We start from the raw sequence: 17,160 nt of genomic DNA on the forward strand, positions 1-17,160 counted from the left end.
ACACTTTAGATGATCCATATATTATATTATATGAAGTGTATCCATCCTATACGACTCGTTTATCAATTTTAGAAAAAAGTTGAAATATGACTCGTGCATGTTTCAAACGACTTGTATTTTTCTTTATATAAGCTATATGACCTGTATCAAATTACATACTATGCGTACGACGTCTTAAAAGGTTAAATACGAGATTTCAGTATACGAGTCATATACCGAGCATACGAATCGTATGCTGAATGGTGTGTGATCAAATCCAGATGGTAGACCTAGATGGTGTGTGAGTAAAATGTGCCATAAATTATCGGGAAACAAGTCATCCTTCTATATATCTTCATCTTGTTCTTTGCACAACTACAATTGTAGGTCCGCCTATCGCCACCTCAGTTCCCCGAAAAAAGTGCGATCAAGTAGCTCCAATCTTTTTCTCTTCACTATAAGTAGGTAACTACTCTAACCGAAACGCTAAGAGTGGTTAATGTACAAAAACTAATTTTCGGTACATACCCGTAGTAATGAAATTTTCAGTCGGTAGCACCTTTAGTTTCCTGCCTCTTGTCGGAAGCATGCCCTAAACGTCTGTCGAGCCCTACATGGGGTAAAGGTTGGGTCTGAGGCTGGCCACGACACACATGCAAGCCCGCATGGTTTTGTTATTTTCTTTCCTTTTTGTTTATATTTTTAGTTTTTTTTCATTTAAAGATGCGATAAAAATATAATTTGTTTATTATATTTTGAAGCTTACTTATAAATTTGTTTTGATTGCTATCTTTTTAATAAATATTCATCAATTATAATAACAACAGTTACATTTATCGATACTCTATTCATTTGTTCAACCTTTTTTCTTATGATATTCCAGGCTTTATTATTGTCTTGTCTATTCTAACAACATTATTGTTATCATTGTTTTGTACGTACAAAACTAGTGGCTACAAACCATAGCATTATCTTTATCCAATTCAAACCTTAGTTCCCTTTATAAACCATCAACTAAATAGACAGTTATTTCTACGAAAATAAGAAAAAAAAAGAAGGGAAATGGCAACTGATCATGGATCAAGAAACTCCATCTTCAACTGTGTCATCTTATTACTATCAATCATCTTCATGATGGTCAATCATTGTGAAGGATCTTTATTTTCATCAAGGAAGTTTGCAGATTTGTGCAATGGCACTATGGCTGAGTGTTCAACACTAGTTGAAGAAGATGAAGAGTTTCTTATGGACACCGAAGAACATCGACGGATTCTGGGCCAAACAAACGCTATATCCTATGATGGTCTCCAGAAAAATATTCAAGCTTGTGGCAATCACTGTGAAGGAATTTATAACGTTAAGCATAGGCAGTGCCTTAAGATTTATAATTGCCATGACTAGTTTGGCTTGGATGCAATTATGGAATGCATGCTAGTTGGTAATGTGAAGTGATTCTTGTGTTTGTTTTCTGAAATAAAAAGTATTTTAATTTCTTGCTCTAGATTGTTAGCAATGTGAATTGTACCTTCTCTTTTTCTCCTGAAAGATATATTTCTTGCTATTCTTTTTCATTTATTGAATGATAAAATTCAACTCAATATTTCACTGATGATTCAGGCCATCGAAATCCTACTACGTTGCCTATAGAGGCCCATGCACTAGTGTCCAAGTACGATTAGAATGAAGGTGTAGATCTGCCCGACGTTTCATAAAATAATGTGTAGGGCTCGGTGGTTGAGGAGTCAAATGAGGCATGCAGGACATATGATCCTGGAAGTCTTTAGATTGATGAGTATGGTCAAAAGAATGAGTGATCTTAGGATTAGGAGGAAGTGGTGGTCAATTACTAGAAGAAGGTGAGGAGAAGATTGATGCTGCGTGGTAATACGATAGTGAAGATCGGTTCACATTGATTCAGTGAATACCCGTGATAATCTACCAAAAACCCTAAATCCCACCCAAAGGTCAGGGAAAATGAAGAGAAAATGATTATTATTAAAATTGAAGTCTGACTTTTGCAATTACATAAGAAACATATAAATAAATGTTCAAATACGAAATGGGCCCTAAAAAGGCCATGGGCCAAACACAAACCCAAAATAAAAAATACAAAAACTGCTGAAAAAACGTAAAAAGGCCTATAACTTTACTTAGTAGGCGTTTTTGGGCTTCGAACAGGGGCAAACCGCCATAGGCGTTTGCCACAATGTGCTCCTCGTCTCAAGCTTCGATTTGACTGATAATGGGCTTGAAACGGAGCTTCGTGGGCCAAGTTATGCTCGGTTTCGTGGGCCACCTTTGGAGGCACGATCATGGGCCTCCAAATATAGTATGACATGTTCTTCAGTACTTGGGCCTCCATCAAAGACACTACTAGAAAACAAGTTATTTTCTTACAAAATTTTCCTAAAAATTTCCTATGACAAGTAGTTCCAACATATTTCTAACAAAAAAATAAGGTTCAATTATAGTTTTTGTAGGAAAGTTGTAGGAAGTTTATAACCAATGTTTTCGTAGCAATTTTGTAAGAAAAGTTTTTGAAAAATGGTTAAAAACGATTTTCAAGTATGTGTTTTTCCAACATAACTTATTTGTTGAAAACCGTTAGAAACTGGATTTTCCAACTAATTTTCTACGAATTAAATTGTAGAAAAATATCACGTTTTCTAGTAGTGTGTTGTTGTTATTCAATTTTTGTTATTTTCTTTAGTATTATTGTTATTATATATCCTGTAGGGTGTTCAAAACTAGATATCCAAAGTTTTGGATATCCGAAATTCGGATTTCTGGACCTTTCGGATAGTGGATTTCACTATCCTAATCCGAATCTGAAATTTCGATATCCGAACTTCTAATTTGATATAAAACACGCGTCGATTATCCGATAATTGAAAAGGCTTATCCGAAAATTAGAAAAAGCTTAACAAATATAATCTTTTTATGTTTATTTTTGTGTATTAAAATTCTCTTATAGGGTTTCTTTACCCTTTTTCTTTATTATTAGTATTATTATTAGTATTACTACTACGTTTTAACTTGCTACACTTCACGAACCTAGCTGTGTATTTAAATTTGATATAAAACACGCGTCGATTTCTTTTTAGACACTTACCTCTCTATTTATTTGTTAAATTACTACCTTTTTGTAGTTAAATCTAATACTTTTACAGCTTTTTCTTAAATGCATGTTTCCTGATATATCACGCGGGAGAAATAAGTAGTTATTAGTGTGTTACTTTCAACTTCATCTTGAAGATATCTCCTTTTAACTCATGAATCTAAGATGATTGTTCTTAGTAGGTACAACTAATATTTACACAAAGGAAAACATATAAGTTTGATGAGGTATGAAAATTATGTGGGTTTTTTTTCTGTATAATCATGTTCTTCATGCCCGTCCCTTAGAATGATAAAAAATAGGCCCCGTGAGAGGTAAAATACGGGCCTTATTCTTATAATATACACTCATCAATTATATATTATATGGCCAGAGAAGAGTGAAAGTAACTCTCAGACCTAGATTACCCTGGAATTAAATCTCAGCCCTAGAAAATAACTTAAATGGCAGTTACCATGGCAGTTCCACATCCCCTGCAGCAGTTACTTACGGTTCTCATAAAAACAATTGCTTCACTACAGTTCCAGACGGTTTCTCGTCTCTCACATACACTCCCTTCTCCCCTACGGATTCCTGTGTCCACGATCTATAAACCTCCCTCAATGGATAATCAGTTTTCCTCCTATTTCCTCAATTACTGCCGGATTTTTCAACCCGTCTTCAGTTTCGTCATCAATGGCTGGTAATTGAACGAAATTACCTCTCAATTGGCTCAATCGCCTGAAAAGATTAACCGTTGGCTGTTCAAACGGCGTTAGGGTTATTTTGGCGAGAAAATGTCTCCGGAAAGAAAATTGAGTAATTTGTTGAAGGTTTTGAGGTTTTTAGTCGTAGTGATTTGATGTAGTTTGCTGTTTTAAGTTATAACCTAATTTTGAGTTGAATCTGTTTGATCATGCAGTTTTTTGTGATGTGATTGAGCCTCTAGGCTCTAGAGAAGTGTTTAGAGGCTCACTTGCCTTTGATTCAATGTGCTGTGGCTAATGACAAGGATTTGACGAAATCAGAGGTTTGATCTTCGCTGTAGAACATAATTAGGTTATAAATCTTCAATTTGTGCCATGTTAATTGTTGATTAAAAAGAGGCATTGCATTAGTTGCTACATTTTATTGCATGCAGTAGTATATATAGAAGAATTTATTGACACGTAATTATTTATTGACAGTATCTTGAAGCGTTTCTTATGGAGATTAAGAATCCTGGAAGAAGAGAAGCTCTTCATGAGGTCAATTGCGATAATTTTTCATATTAGAATTTTCTAAAATGTTTTAAATTTGTTTAAACTTTATGATTTTTGATATATATATACTCTTACAGATTATACATGACATAAAAGTTGTGTTTACGGAGGAGCTGAAATGGAAGAGATTATGTCCATTTGTCTTAAATGTCGTTTGTTGACTATGGTTCTGTAAAGGTATATATAATATCTTTGTAATGTTCTTCTAATAAGATCCAAGATAATAATGCACTTTTTTTATATTTATTTATTTTTCTATAGTTACCAGAATATTCGAGTGGCGAACTTGTCCAATATCGTTTGTTCTCACATTGTTAAATTAAGGAGTCTCTGGAGCTCATTATGAATTGTTGAAAGCATGAGTATTCACGTTAATCAATTTCATTATAGTGTATTAGTGTTATATTACATTCTAGGACACCAATGGGTCTAATATAGTAATTAATAGTGGTTGTCCTCCAAGATCTGAGTTGCTTAAACCTTTTAGATAGAGAAAATTAAAAAACTGCTATTACCATGATTATATAAGTAGTTAGATAACAACATGCTTAGACAAGGGCATATCATAAAGTGGTGACAGTTATGGGAAAAAGTGGTTTCTTAATTAATTAGTTTTTTAGTCAAAGTTGACTTATTGGCCTGATGATGCTAATCCTGTCGGCCGTGTTAACTTTCTGGTACAGAAAAATCAAGGTTAGTTTTAGTGGGGCATTGAAAGAAACGAATCTTGGAGAGAATGCTAATTGAGTTTTGGTCTAAAAATGGTTTGAAACTTGTGTATTGCGGCATTAGGCTAAAATGAAACGTGAAGTGCTATTAGAAAAACTCAGAAAAGTTATCATTTATCATCTTCATCTGTTATCAGGTATAGGTTTAATTTATAGTTAGCTATATGATATTTATCTAATATATGTTATCCTTATGTGTTAATACTTATTAGTTTTCTGTTGTGTGATCTGTATGTGTTAAGTAATTTGTTACATTGAACTTACTATGTCTAAACAAGCATGTAACGCCACGAACAAACAACAAGCATGTTTATGTCTTTATGACTTTAGATGAAGCTCAAGACCTCTTGGATCGTAAAATTTTCATTCAGGTTTCTTTTCTCTCTCTTTACACAAACTTAGGTTATTCTGTAATTTCTTAGTAACTCTTTGATAATTTTTAATTTTTTTGTCGATTTATTTAAAAAAATATATATGGGTTTATGTCGCATTACTATGTCTTCCATTGGTCTTCCTTAAAATACAAGATTGAAGTAATCTATGTTTGAATATGTAGCTATAGTATCGGGCAACAGACAATCAGGACCTTTAAAGAAGCTGGTGTAATAGTTTTGGAATCATCAACAGGGACCGGGTCTACAATGTTTGTGGTGTTTAAACAGGTTACCATCTTCAAACGTTATGCTCTAAATTTTTTCAGTTTTCATAGCAAGTATTTTATTCCGTTAATAGGTGAGTAGATAGTTCTACACTTATCTCTAACTATGGGAGGAGTTTGTTTCACAGCTGTTGTTTTAACTTTGATATGCAGAATTTATTGACACGAACAAAATATGAGGTTTTTGACGGGTCATGTTTGGGTTACACAAATTTTAAGTGTGAGCGGCGTATGGCTGTTGTTTTTGACACAAACAAAATAGGAGGGTTTCAAGCTGAAGAGTTCAACCCGCTAATCCGACATGATTCGTGTAAAGATCAAACTATATATGAACAATGTAAGGCAGTAATGAGAAGTGAAAACTCTAACCAGAAATGATGCAGTTTGTGTTATGTTTTTAGGATTTGATTACACGACCATTGTTTGAAGTCTAGTATTTTTTTTTTAATAATATATGGTTGTGAATCTTGGCCTGCGTCTGGAAACCTGTTTTTGTACTTAACAAATTGGGTTTCTAATACTGTTATGTCTTCTTCATTAGATAATATTAATGGCGACATCAGCTGAGGAACACATATTCTGCAATTACAGAAGAGGCGAAACACGTGATTTGCATGACAACCTATCACATCACGTCACTAAGCTGTTTTAGGGAACACACTCAGTCAGTTCGGAAATGTCACAAAAGTTCAGTTTATTATTGCCTATGTCACGTCTTGCAGTGTTAGTGCTGCTTTGGTGGAATGAAATCAGATAAACAGGCTGAGGAAATCGTCTGTTTTCACAGGTGATTCTCCATTTATGAGATCTGAGATGCCGAGCCAAAAAGCCCATATTAAAATGTTTGGGGATCGGCCCAAGAAGCATCCAGGAAAGGCTGTAAGTCATTTGATGGACCTGAGTCACTAAAACTTGAGGTTGCTAAGAATATTAAGTTTTGACTAAAAAACAGGCCATTAAATATTTGATGGAAGTAAATAGTATATATTAATTGTTATTCTAGTATTTTGGTTTTAGTTGTGAAATAAGTTTATTTGTGATGTGTAGGTATAACTTGCAAAAGATGAGAAGCTGCATAACCAGCAGTGAGACCTTACAAGAAGTATGAGCTGATTGATGGTGCACAAGCAGATGCAATTGTTAAGCATTTGGCAGCTCATAATAGACAAAACTCAATGACTAGTGATTAAATGCTTTTATTATTCATGACATAGATACTACATATATTTTTGTGCAACAAATGTGTGACTGATGCTTAGGAATATACCATGATTAAATATTAAACAGCTAAAACAATATGTGAGATCTCATGTTTTTTTGTGCATAACTATTCAGAAACAGGTTATTTATCATATTTTATAATTAAGCGTCCACATATTCATATATGCATACATACATTCATAGATTTGATGTTAATTATAAATTTCAAATTTACTTTATACATTATGAAAAGAAAATTTATATTTTTGAGAGAATATCTTATCTAATACATATTTTATGATGTCTAACGTTGAGTAAGGCAAAATCATGCAACCCATTCACATACCACGGATTATATATTGAAGCAAAAAACAAACCAAAAAGATACCAGTTAACACTTTAAAATACAACCGTGCTTTATACTTATTGTTCCATATGACCTCAGCATCTCTTCCAAACATGCATTCTGCTCATTCATGTTACTGAATTAATGTAGTCGTCACATTCTCGCGTTGATGTTCCCGTCCACCGGACGGGTAAACTACTAGTTATATATATGTGTATATATATATATATATATATATATAACACCACAATACAAGTACAATTGTTATAAAATAATAAAAGAAAAATAGTGTGTCAAAATGATCGAACTTATTTAAGCGAATTTTGAGGCTCTCCTAACCAAACGTTTTGGGAAACAAAGATCTCGATCAAGTCTTTATATTTTACTTTTTTCGTTTTCAATAGATACTATCACGTTAATATTTTCTAGACAAAAATAAAAATATTCAAAGTTTGTAGTTCTGTTTCTTAGCATTGTATGTTTCTTCAATTCCGGCCAAGTCTTTAAGAAACTATGAAAACATAAAATTTCTTCAATGGGAATTTAATTTAGTTACATGATACTTACAAATCTTGACTGTCATATTTGTCATTTATGTATGAACCAGCAGCAAATATTTAGTCAAGTAAATGTATTATTGAGCAAACCATGTTCAAAGGGCAAACCCTAAGTCGATATACATGATTTCTTTTGTGAACTAGAATAGTAGGATGCTAATTATACATAAAAAAAATTCCTAATTTCATACCTGATGGTGTTGATTCAACAACAAAATTCGCAAAACACTAGTTCATGATTTCGCGAGGTCATTCAACAAGGTATGAAATTAGAATCAGTATTTCCCGCAGCCTGCCCTCCAGATCGTGATTACGTGGCCTGTTGATCGCTAGGGCCCTTTCAAATATTCAAAGTTTGTAGTTCTGTTTCTTAGCATTGTATGGGCCAAGTGAAACTATGAAAACATAAAATTTCTTCAATGCATGATACTTACAAATCTTGACTGTCATATTTGTCATTTATGTATGAACCAGCAGCAAATATTTAGTCAAGTGTATTATTGAGCAAACCATGTTCAAAGGGCAAACCCTAAGTCGATATACATGATTTCTTTTGTGAACTAGAATAGTAGGATGCTAATTATACATAAAAAAAATTCCTAATTTCATACCTGATGGTGTTGATTCAACAACAAAATTCGCAAAACACTAGTTCATGATTTCGCGAGGTCATTCAACAAGGTATGAAATTAGAATCAGTATTTCCCGCAGCCTGCTGCCCTCCAGATCGTGATTAATCGCTACACCCCTGAAATCTACTTGTTTAGGTTTCATATTTTTTGGCCTGCGTATCTGTAAAAGAAAACTGGTTTTTTGGGCTGCATGGCCCAAAAACCGCCCCTGATGTTCTCTTTAAATTTGAGTTATTGACTTTAAGAAGCTATTTAAACCAACGTCCAATGATCGAAAAATATGTGATTGTGAGAATCAACGTATTTTTTTTATATGAACATTGATATTTGTAAATACTCAAGAACTGATGCATGGGCTCTTTTCAGCTCATTACAACTTGCGTCCCCACGGCTACAGTAGTCGCCAAAATTACCATGTCCGCTTTAGTAGTGCCCATTTGGCAGTAATGTCTTCTTCTGGGTCATATCCATACATCATTTCTAAAAACTCACACACCCTATATACGATCGTATAGGAGCTATATGATCGTATGGAATAAAAGTACAACAAAAGTACACCTGCACGCTTAGTTTACGGAGTTATGACTCCCATACGATCGTATGGAAACAAAAAACAAAAACCAAAATTCATTGAGTTAGCCGTGTATGTTAAAAACAAAATGTGACGATACATGGACATAAATGCTACATGAAATTTGATGTATGTTGGGTTGAGTAAGTATTTCAAGGACCAAGAAATCATATTGAGATTCAATTAGGAAACAAGGACAAAGTGATCGAATGATCAGAAGGCAATCGAATGCATATTCTATTGGAAGACAACCCGACATAAAATCAGCCAAGTGCCATGTAATCTAATGGCTATTCGATTAGCTAAAGAACTTTTCAGGAAATGTCAAAGTCAAAAGTGATCGAATCACCATTCGATTAAAAGAAGCATGAGACTAAATATTAACAAGGACAATGTGATCGAATTGAGACCTAATAAAGAATTCTAATCGAATTAAAATTGTAATTGAATCGAATCAAAAAACTAATCTAATCGAATTTCCATTCGATTAGATGAATCTGATTCGATTAGATAAAAGTTAAAATGTTTTCACACCTGGACTTTAATCTACTCCTCTCACATTTCAGTCTAATCGAATTGATATTCGATTAGATTAATATATGATTCGATTAGATTAAATCTCTATTCAATTCGATCACCCTATACTTAAAAGGTTTTGAAAACCACAGTTTCCTTCAAATTATTTTTCCTCACCATTCGATTCGATTACTTGTGACTTGTACAAAATATAATGTAGCATTATGTCATTCGATTAGATGAATCAACCCTTGCATAGTTTTCATAGCTCAACTTCAAACAGCATTATCCTAAATTTTGTAAAGTTTTATTTTTTATTTTTTAATTTTTTTCTTTTTATTATTGTTTTCATTTTATCTTTCTTTTCCATTTTTTGTCTTGATAAATTAGTTTAGTTTTTATTTAAAACTCAATCATCAACACCAATGTTCTTATTTGTATGTATTGTAGAATCACAACAACTCCTGTCCCTTACGTCCTATTCTTGAGTTTTTTTTAAATGAAGGAAAAGAAAGAAAAACTAAGGATAGTTAAAAAAAATGGGTGTTCTTGAGTTTTTTTAGGATGGAAAGGAAAGGAGTAGCAGGAGTTAGGAATGATTAAATTAATGTATTTTCCCAATAAGTTATCGTCCCGAAAATTGGATGATTACTAACGATAACTATTTTTTAACATAGTTATCCTTTCTTTTCCTCTAATTTCCTTCCAACTCAAGAACACACCTAATTAAAAAAAAAATTCTTTCCCCTTTCCTTCCCTTTCTTATCCTTCCCTCTCCTTTCCTTTTCTTTTCTTTCCTTGGATAAAAAACTCAAGAACAAGGCGTTAGAGATCCCAAAGAAAAGAAAGTAAAACGTGTTTATTTCTATGATCAAGGGACTACGAGAGTGCCCATTGTCTTATGCTATAGCTGTTGATCTTAAAGTTCATAGATCCTGGGTTGAACAATTTTGGGTGAATGCCAAAACAAAGAAGAAGGGGACAAGGATCAGTTCAAAGGTGGCTGAACAGGAGATAGTGATAAATAAGGAAGTGATTCGGAGAGCCTTACAAATCATAGACAATGCTGCAGATCCGTTCACTACGTTTCCAAAAGAAGATATTGCGGGATACCTTGAAGAAATTGGTTATGATGTAAAATGGAGCACTTGTGAGAAGACGCATCTTCCCGTATAGTGGAAGCTTCCCTTTCACATTGTTGTTAACTGTTTATTTTCACAAAAAGGGGGTTTTGACAAGTTGAATGCAGACTAGGTTGGAGTAATGTTGTGCTTGACACACAACAAGAAGTACAACTACTCATGGCTGTTCTTAAAGTACATGCAACTTAATGTGCTTGCCAAGAATAGAGGAATGATATATCCAAGATTTGTATAATTTATTTTGGATGACCTGCTTCCCAATATTCCCAAGCCAGTATACATGGATGAAGTTGATGGTGAAGGAAATGTTGTTGAACCATCCGAGCCTCATCAAGTGAAGATGGTTGGCAATCTGCATTAAAGGCTATCCTTGAGCCTACTGGGAGGAGTCTATACAAGTATAAAGGTACTGAGCCTGGAGTCAAGATTGGCCAGTTCCCTGAGACGGAAACGGACAATGAGGAGACAGAATTTGAGGAGGAAGGTGATAGCGGTGATGATGATGATCATGATGATGATGGAGGAGATGAACAGATGGGCCTATTGATGAGCCTGAGACTGCTGAGGCTGAACCCGAAATGGATGTGGAGGGTGAAAACCGATCCAAAGGGAACCATGATAAAAGGAAAGGGAAAACCGGTGAGTCATCGAAGAAGCCTGTTGCTGCTGACATAGAGGAAGAGGAGCCAGAGCGTCCGTTGAAAAGATTAGAGCATACAAAGGACTCCTTGAAGCCTAAGTTTGCCAAAGTGCCTACCCTAAAGGTACGTTTTCCTTCGACTGCAGCTATGATTAGTGAATCACTAGCTTCCTTACCCTTGACCACACCACAAACCACCACCATAGCCTACCCTCACATAGGATCACCCACCTCCCTAGCCAAAACCATAGAAAGACTTCAAGCCAAACAAATTAAGTTCACCAAAACCCAAACCACAACCTCACCAAAAACCCAAACCCAAACCAAAACCAAAACCAAATCAAAATCCCATCCAAAACCCAACCTAAGACCAAACCCAGAATCATACTCAAACCCAACCCCAAATCAAAAACTCCAACACTTAGAGACGAACCTATCACACCACCTGAAACCTCACCTAGCAAACCAGACGAACCCCTACCATCAATTTTAGAAAACCTACCCTTGATTAGCCAAGCCGAGACCGAACCAATAACCCAAACTATATCACCACCTAGGACCTCAATACACGTTACCTCTCCCACATATCAATTCACTTCACCAATTAAAGGAACAACCTTTTGGACCTCCACATGCACATCATTCATCCAATCACAAACCACCACATCAACCTTAGTAACCATAACCGAGCCAATTAGCCTACCCCTAGCCTTAACAACTTCCTTCCCAACTCAAAACTTAACCATGCCTATCCCAACCACACCACATTCAACCAAATCAACTACACCACCCTCAACCATAAAAAGCCCTATCGTAGTAGCCACTCCTCTCTCGAGTGGCAAGTCGAAGAATTCGCAAGTGTATCGAGATCCTATCCTCGATAGGATTAAGGCACTGGAAGAAGCAAATAAGAATAGAGCTAAACATGAGCTCTTGTTGATCAAGTTCGTTAAAGATCAACAAGTAATCAATGAAGAAGAAATAAGACAACGTGATGCTTTAGTTTCATGAGTGGTTGAACTACAAGAGCAGAGAGACTTGGATCATGCTTCAATTGTGAGTCAACGAGAATGGATCCAGACCTTGCAACAAAGAATCAACAATCAACAAAAGTTGATTAATCAAAACTCCCTGCAAAATGTTGAGCAGCATGTTGATATTGAGATGCTTCAGTCAAAGATCTCCAGGTTAGAGTCTGATCTTCCCTCCTCCTAAAACTTTGCAAATAACTTTAGGAGGGAGTTAGACTCTGAAATTGACCAAGTGTGGATAACCTTTGAGCGTCTGAGCTCAAGATTCGTATTGTTGGAAAGTGGGTACAGTTCCTCTAGGGACGTTGATAGATTGATGGGTGAAAGTGTGAGGTTGCAGAACATGATTGAGCAGCTTGAGGCAAAGGTTGAAGATCAACATGATTACAACAACAATCAGAATCGTGAAAATGAGTCCTTAGTCAATCGTTACCTTGCAGTTATGGAGGTAACGAGACTAACTGATGAAGATGTAAGCAATTTAAAGACTCATTTGATGGACACTTTCTGTGGTTCCTGCGTGTAAATGAGTCGAGGACTGAGCATAGCGATGAAAGAAGAATAGCTCTTGCAAATCTAGTCGTTGATGCCGAGAGGGTCAGAGCTCAAGGAAAGCTACATGGTTTCCTATACAGTGGTGAAACCAGGAAAGATGAGGGTGAAGGTACCTCTGGTGTGAGAACCAGTGATGATGAGCCATTGAAGGTTGTTGGGACCATAGTGAGCACCGAACTTGTAGTTACTACTGCCACAACAACTGGGCAGGTCATTTCTACAAGTTCCCCGGTTTTTGTACCTTATACAGGTGAGCAAGTCAGTGATCCTGTTACATATGCTATGGTTCCCATTGTTACACTACAACCTTTAGCTCAGGGAGGTGATGAAGGAAATGTTGATGGTGAGGATGATGATGAAACCGATGATGAAGCCGGTGATGGTGATAATGAAGAGAATGAGAATGAACATGATAATGGCGATGAACACGAGTACGATAGCTTTGATGAAACTCGTGATGGTGATGGAGATGGTGATGGAAGTGGTGATGATAGTGGCAATGGTAATGCCACATGTGAAAATAATACGGATGAAGAGGAGCCGCCAAATGAGGCTCAGAAACACGCGAGACCAATGCCGCAGTAGAGGCCGAAATAGCCTATGTTTTTAATGTTTATTGTTTTGCAGAATTTAGCTCACTTTTTCAAGAAGCCTATGAAGGAAATAAAGATGATAGTAACGACGGAATCAACTACTCACCTAATTCGGACACTCCGGAAAGGGTGACTGAATACCTGCAGTTCAAGAACCGGCTATCACTCCAGCTGCCATACCTGCTAGAAGAAAGTCAAGGAAGTGTATCAAGTACTATAGTGTTAGCAGAATGGCGAGCATGATGTAACATTCGTTACTTTTCAAATCCAAAACCCAACCCGTTTATTTTCTTTTGCCTCATTTATTATTCGAATGGTCGTTACTAAATAAATTCCCGCCCTCGTTTAAGGATATATTTTTCGTTTATTTATTTATTAACAATATACTATAATACCCCTAACTAACTTATTACGACTTTTGGATCCACACCTATAGAGCAGGGACTAAATTGCAAAATCATCCAAACCCTTTTCCCTCTCTCCTTTCCTTCCCGTCGACGTCCAAGACCCCCCCCCCCTCCTCCTTTGCTTGTTCCTCAATCTTCGGCGAAATTAACCTTTCCAAATCCTTTGTTAACTAAAAACGCGTTGTACCGACACTCTATACATGGTAAACTATAACAATTTGACAGCTATTGACTCGTTTTTAAAAGCTTTAACAACCTGCGGACCAAACTAACACTAAAACGCTATAAATACACAATCTTAATTCAATTAAACCCGTCCACACCATCCTTACTACATCGCGACCTAAACCCCTAAGCCAATTAACCCCTACACTACTGTACAGTTGACTTCGCATTCAAACTTGAGCCGCAAACCCTAGCTCGTCGATCTCCTTTAATCCGTAATCAATTCTGGGTAATTAATTTATAAAATTAGGTCGTTTTTAGTCAATAATTGTTAACCCTAACTCAATTTGATTCAACGATAAACAATTAACGGTTTAAGTTCTAGGGTTTTAAATTGGGGAAGAACATCAACCAGATATTATGCTTATAAATAATTGTTTCTGTGTATTGAACAAGTCAAGGCACTGGCCTGATGGCCCGTGCATGTTACTCTAAGGTTAAGAACCGGCCTGGGGCGCGAGTTCGAATACTCCAGGCCCGGTTTTATGTTTTTTGTAATTGTTTATTTTATTTACTTTTAATCAAAGATTATGATGACAATACATGTATATATTCTAAATATGCATTTTCTTCATAAAATGAACTCCGAAATTTATTGTTTTCGTGTCTTTGGATTTGTATTAATCTTGTAATATTCATATTCATATATATATATATATATGTGTGTGTGTGTGTGTGTGTGTGTGTGTGTGTGTGTGTTGTGCATGTAATAAATAAAATCACAATAAATCCTTTTTTACCAATCGCTTAAATGAGACGTCTTGTTATCTTAACAATGCTCAAATATTTTATCTCGTATCTTTCCGTTAATATATTATTGTATATAATATTTATTTTATTTATTAAAATCAATAATAATAATAATAATACTAATAACAATAATAATAATAATAATAATAATAATAATAATAAAATGGACATCAAATATAAATATAATAATAACCCTTATAATAAACGAAAGTGTATCTATTAATATTTTAATATTTCATACAACCATATCGAATCTCAAAATCCGTCATAAATCTTTGTAAATCGCTATGATCGTATTTAATTCTTGTTATCATTAACAACTAGGAATATTTGGTGGTGAACCTCGAGGAGCTTGACCATTTTCATCCTAATTCTTTTATTATCTCATCATCACCTAATCCACACGTTAAGGTGAGTTTACATACCCCTTTTTCATCTTTAATATTTTGGGGGTGACATGTATACCCTATTTAAATTACTCATTTTTATTTTCACATCTATTCAAAACGCAATTGAATATATGTTTATGTGTGATTATTGCATGCTCTATGATAATGCTCTATGTGCTTAATTATTTACTTTATGTTTGGTGGTTGGTATCTCATCCTCATCTATCCTCGTCTAGTATGATCATACACTTACCAAAGTACTTTGATTTCGTATCAATAAGAGCGGGTCCACATCTATTTAGTTGTTTACATTTTCAAAAGAATTGTAATACTCATCATTTACATATGAATTGTGATTTATCTCTTTCTTTCTTTCTCTCTCTATATATATATATATATATTAACTTATGTATTCTCACCAACATTCGTGTTGACAAACTCTATTTTCATACATGTTACAGGTACAAGTAGTTGATATTATTCAAGTTGGAAGACAATAGTTTGACCTTAGGATATTATTCAACATACAAGAATATGATGTAATTGTTATATTTATTGAACTTGTGTACGTGTTTAATGTTAATAATGAAATTAAATATTTATTGTCGCTTTAATTAGTGTCTTTTGAGATACTGTCCAATCAATACGTTACGCCCCGTCATGTTCCGCCGCCTTTGGTCTGGGTGTGACACATGAGATGGAGATCGAAGCCGTACCATGGCTCAGCTCCAATCCTCTACGCTAAGTGGCACCAAGACAGCAAAATTTGGGTTGTTCGAAGAGCAAACGGCGACCTTACATATCTCACTTACAGAGATATGCATACTCTATCTAATGATATGAACTACTTCAGATTGACGATGGGTCGAGGCGAAGAGGAACACACCTTGGAGGGATGGTTCAAGCGATTCTTGAGTCATGGGAGGATGAACGACTACCCAAACTTTACTCTGTATCCGGGTAGATCAAGTCAAAGGAAGTTAACCCGTATACCAAGAAGCGGACTACGGGATTGTCACACCCTCCAATTTCGACTAACAGAGTCTATCCACACGGCGTGTGACATACCAGGATCTAGCTAATTTGTTATACCAAACATCCAATTAAAATATTCAAAACATTATTTAAGTCTCATTCGGATATGAGAAAACCAAAACCAAACCAAACAGTTTAAAGTTTTGCGAAAGCGTAAGGTAAATGGTTTAAAATAATAAACCACGTGCTCAAACATGCACAACCCATCAAATGAATACAATGTGATATAAAAGTTCATGCGACAACTGTGACTCCTAACATATGCAATGCAGCCCGCTCCATAGCACATCTTGCAACCTGGGCAAGTCAACACGAGGTTGGTGAGTTCATAAGTTATAGTAAAAAGTATTTATATAGTATAGATAGTATACGTAGTGTCACACCCCATTTAAGGCCTAGGAGTGTGATCCAATAGTTGGTACCACAAGTGTAAATAAAACAGAGTAGCATTCATTTAGCGGAAGACTTGTAAAACTTGTGGATTTAAGTTGTAAATATTTATAATACAAAAGTCGGGATTATAAAAGATTCCCGAATTATTTCAAAAGGTTAATTGTTATACATTACAAAACCACCATTTTTTATATATTTAAGTTTTAACAAAAGATCCGAGCCATCGGATATTCAAATCATTTCGTCACTCCAAGTGCTAAACTTGTTCACCTGCAAAATGTAAGAAAATACGTCAGCAACGAATGCTGGTGACACGCTGACGCAAAATAACTTCTTTTACTTTATTACCCCTTGAGGCTACGCCTGCCTCGGCCCAACGTGGCTTAGGAATAACAAAGTCAAATAACACATTATAAACTAGAGCCTCTACACTAGGTCACCTCAGCAAACATCG

The 17,160-nt window shown here is 35.3% G+C and overlaps 1 protein-coding gene across 1 annotated transcript in view; it reads left to right on the top strand.

Annotated features, from left to right (window-relative positions):
- The window catches only part of LOC143532448 (putative LRR receptor-like serine/threonine-protein kinase At1g53440), a 201,031-nt gene that overhangs the window by 123,864 nt on the left and 60,007 nt on the right, over window positions 1-17,160 (top strand). The window lies entirely within an intron of this gene.

Source organism: Bidens hawaiensis, unplaced genomic scaffold (genome assembly GCF_021521415.1).
Source record: "Bidens hawaiensis isolate Kalapana, Puna unplaced genomic scaffold, B.hawaiensis_p1.1 tig00009445_1, whole genome shotgun sequence".
NCBI classification, from domain to species: domain Eukaryota; kingdom Viridiplantae; phylum Streptophyta; class Magnoliopsida; order Asterales; family Asteraceae; genus Bidens; species Bidens hawaiensis.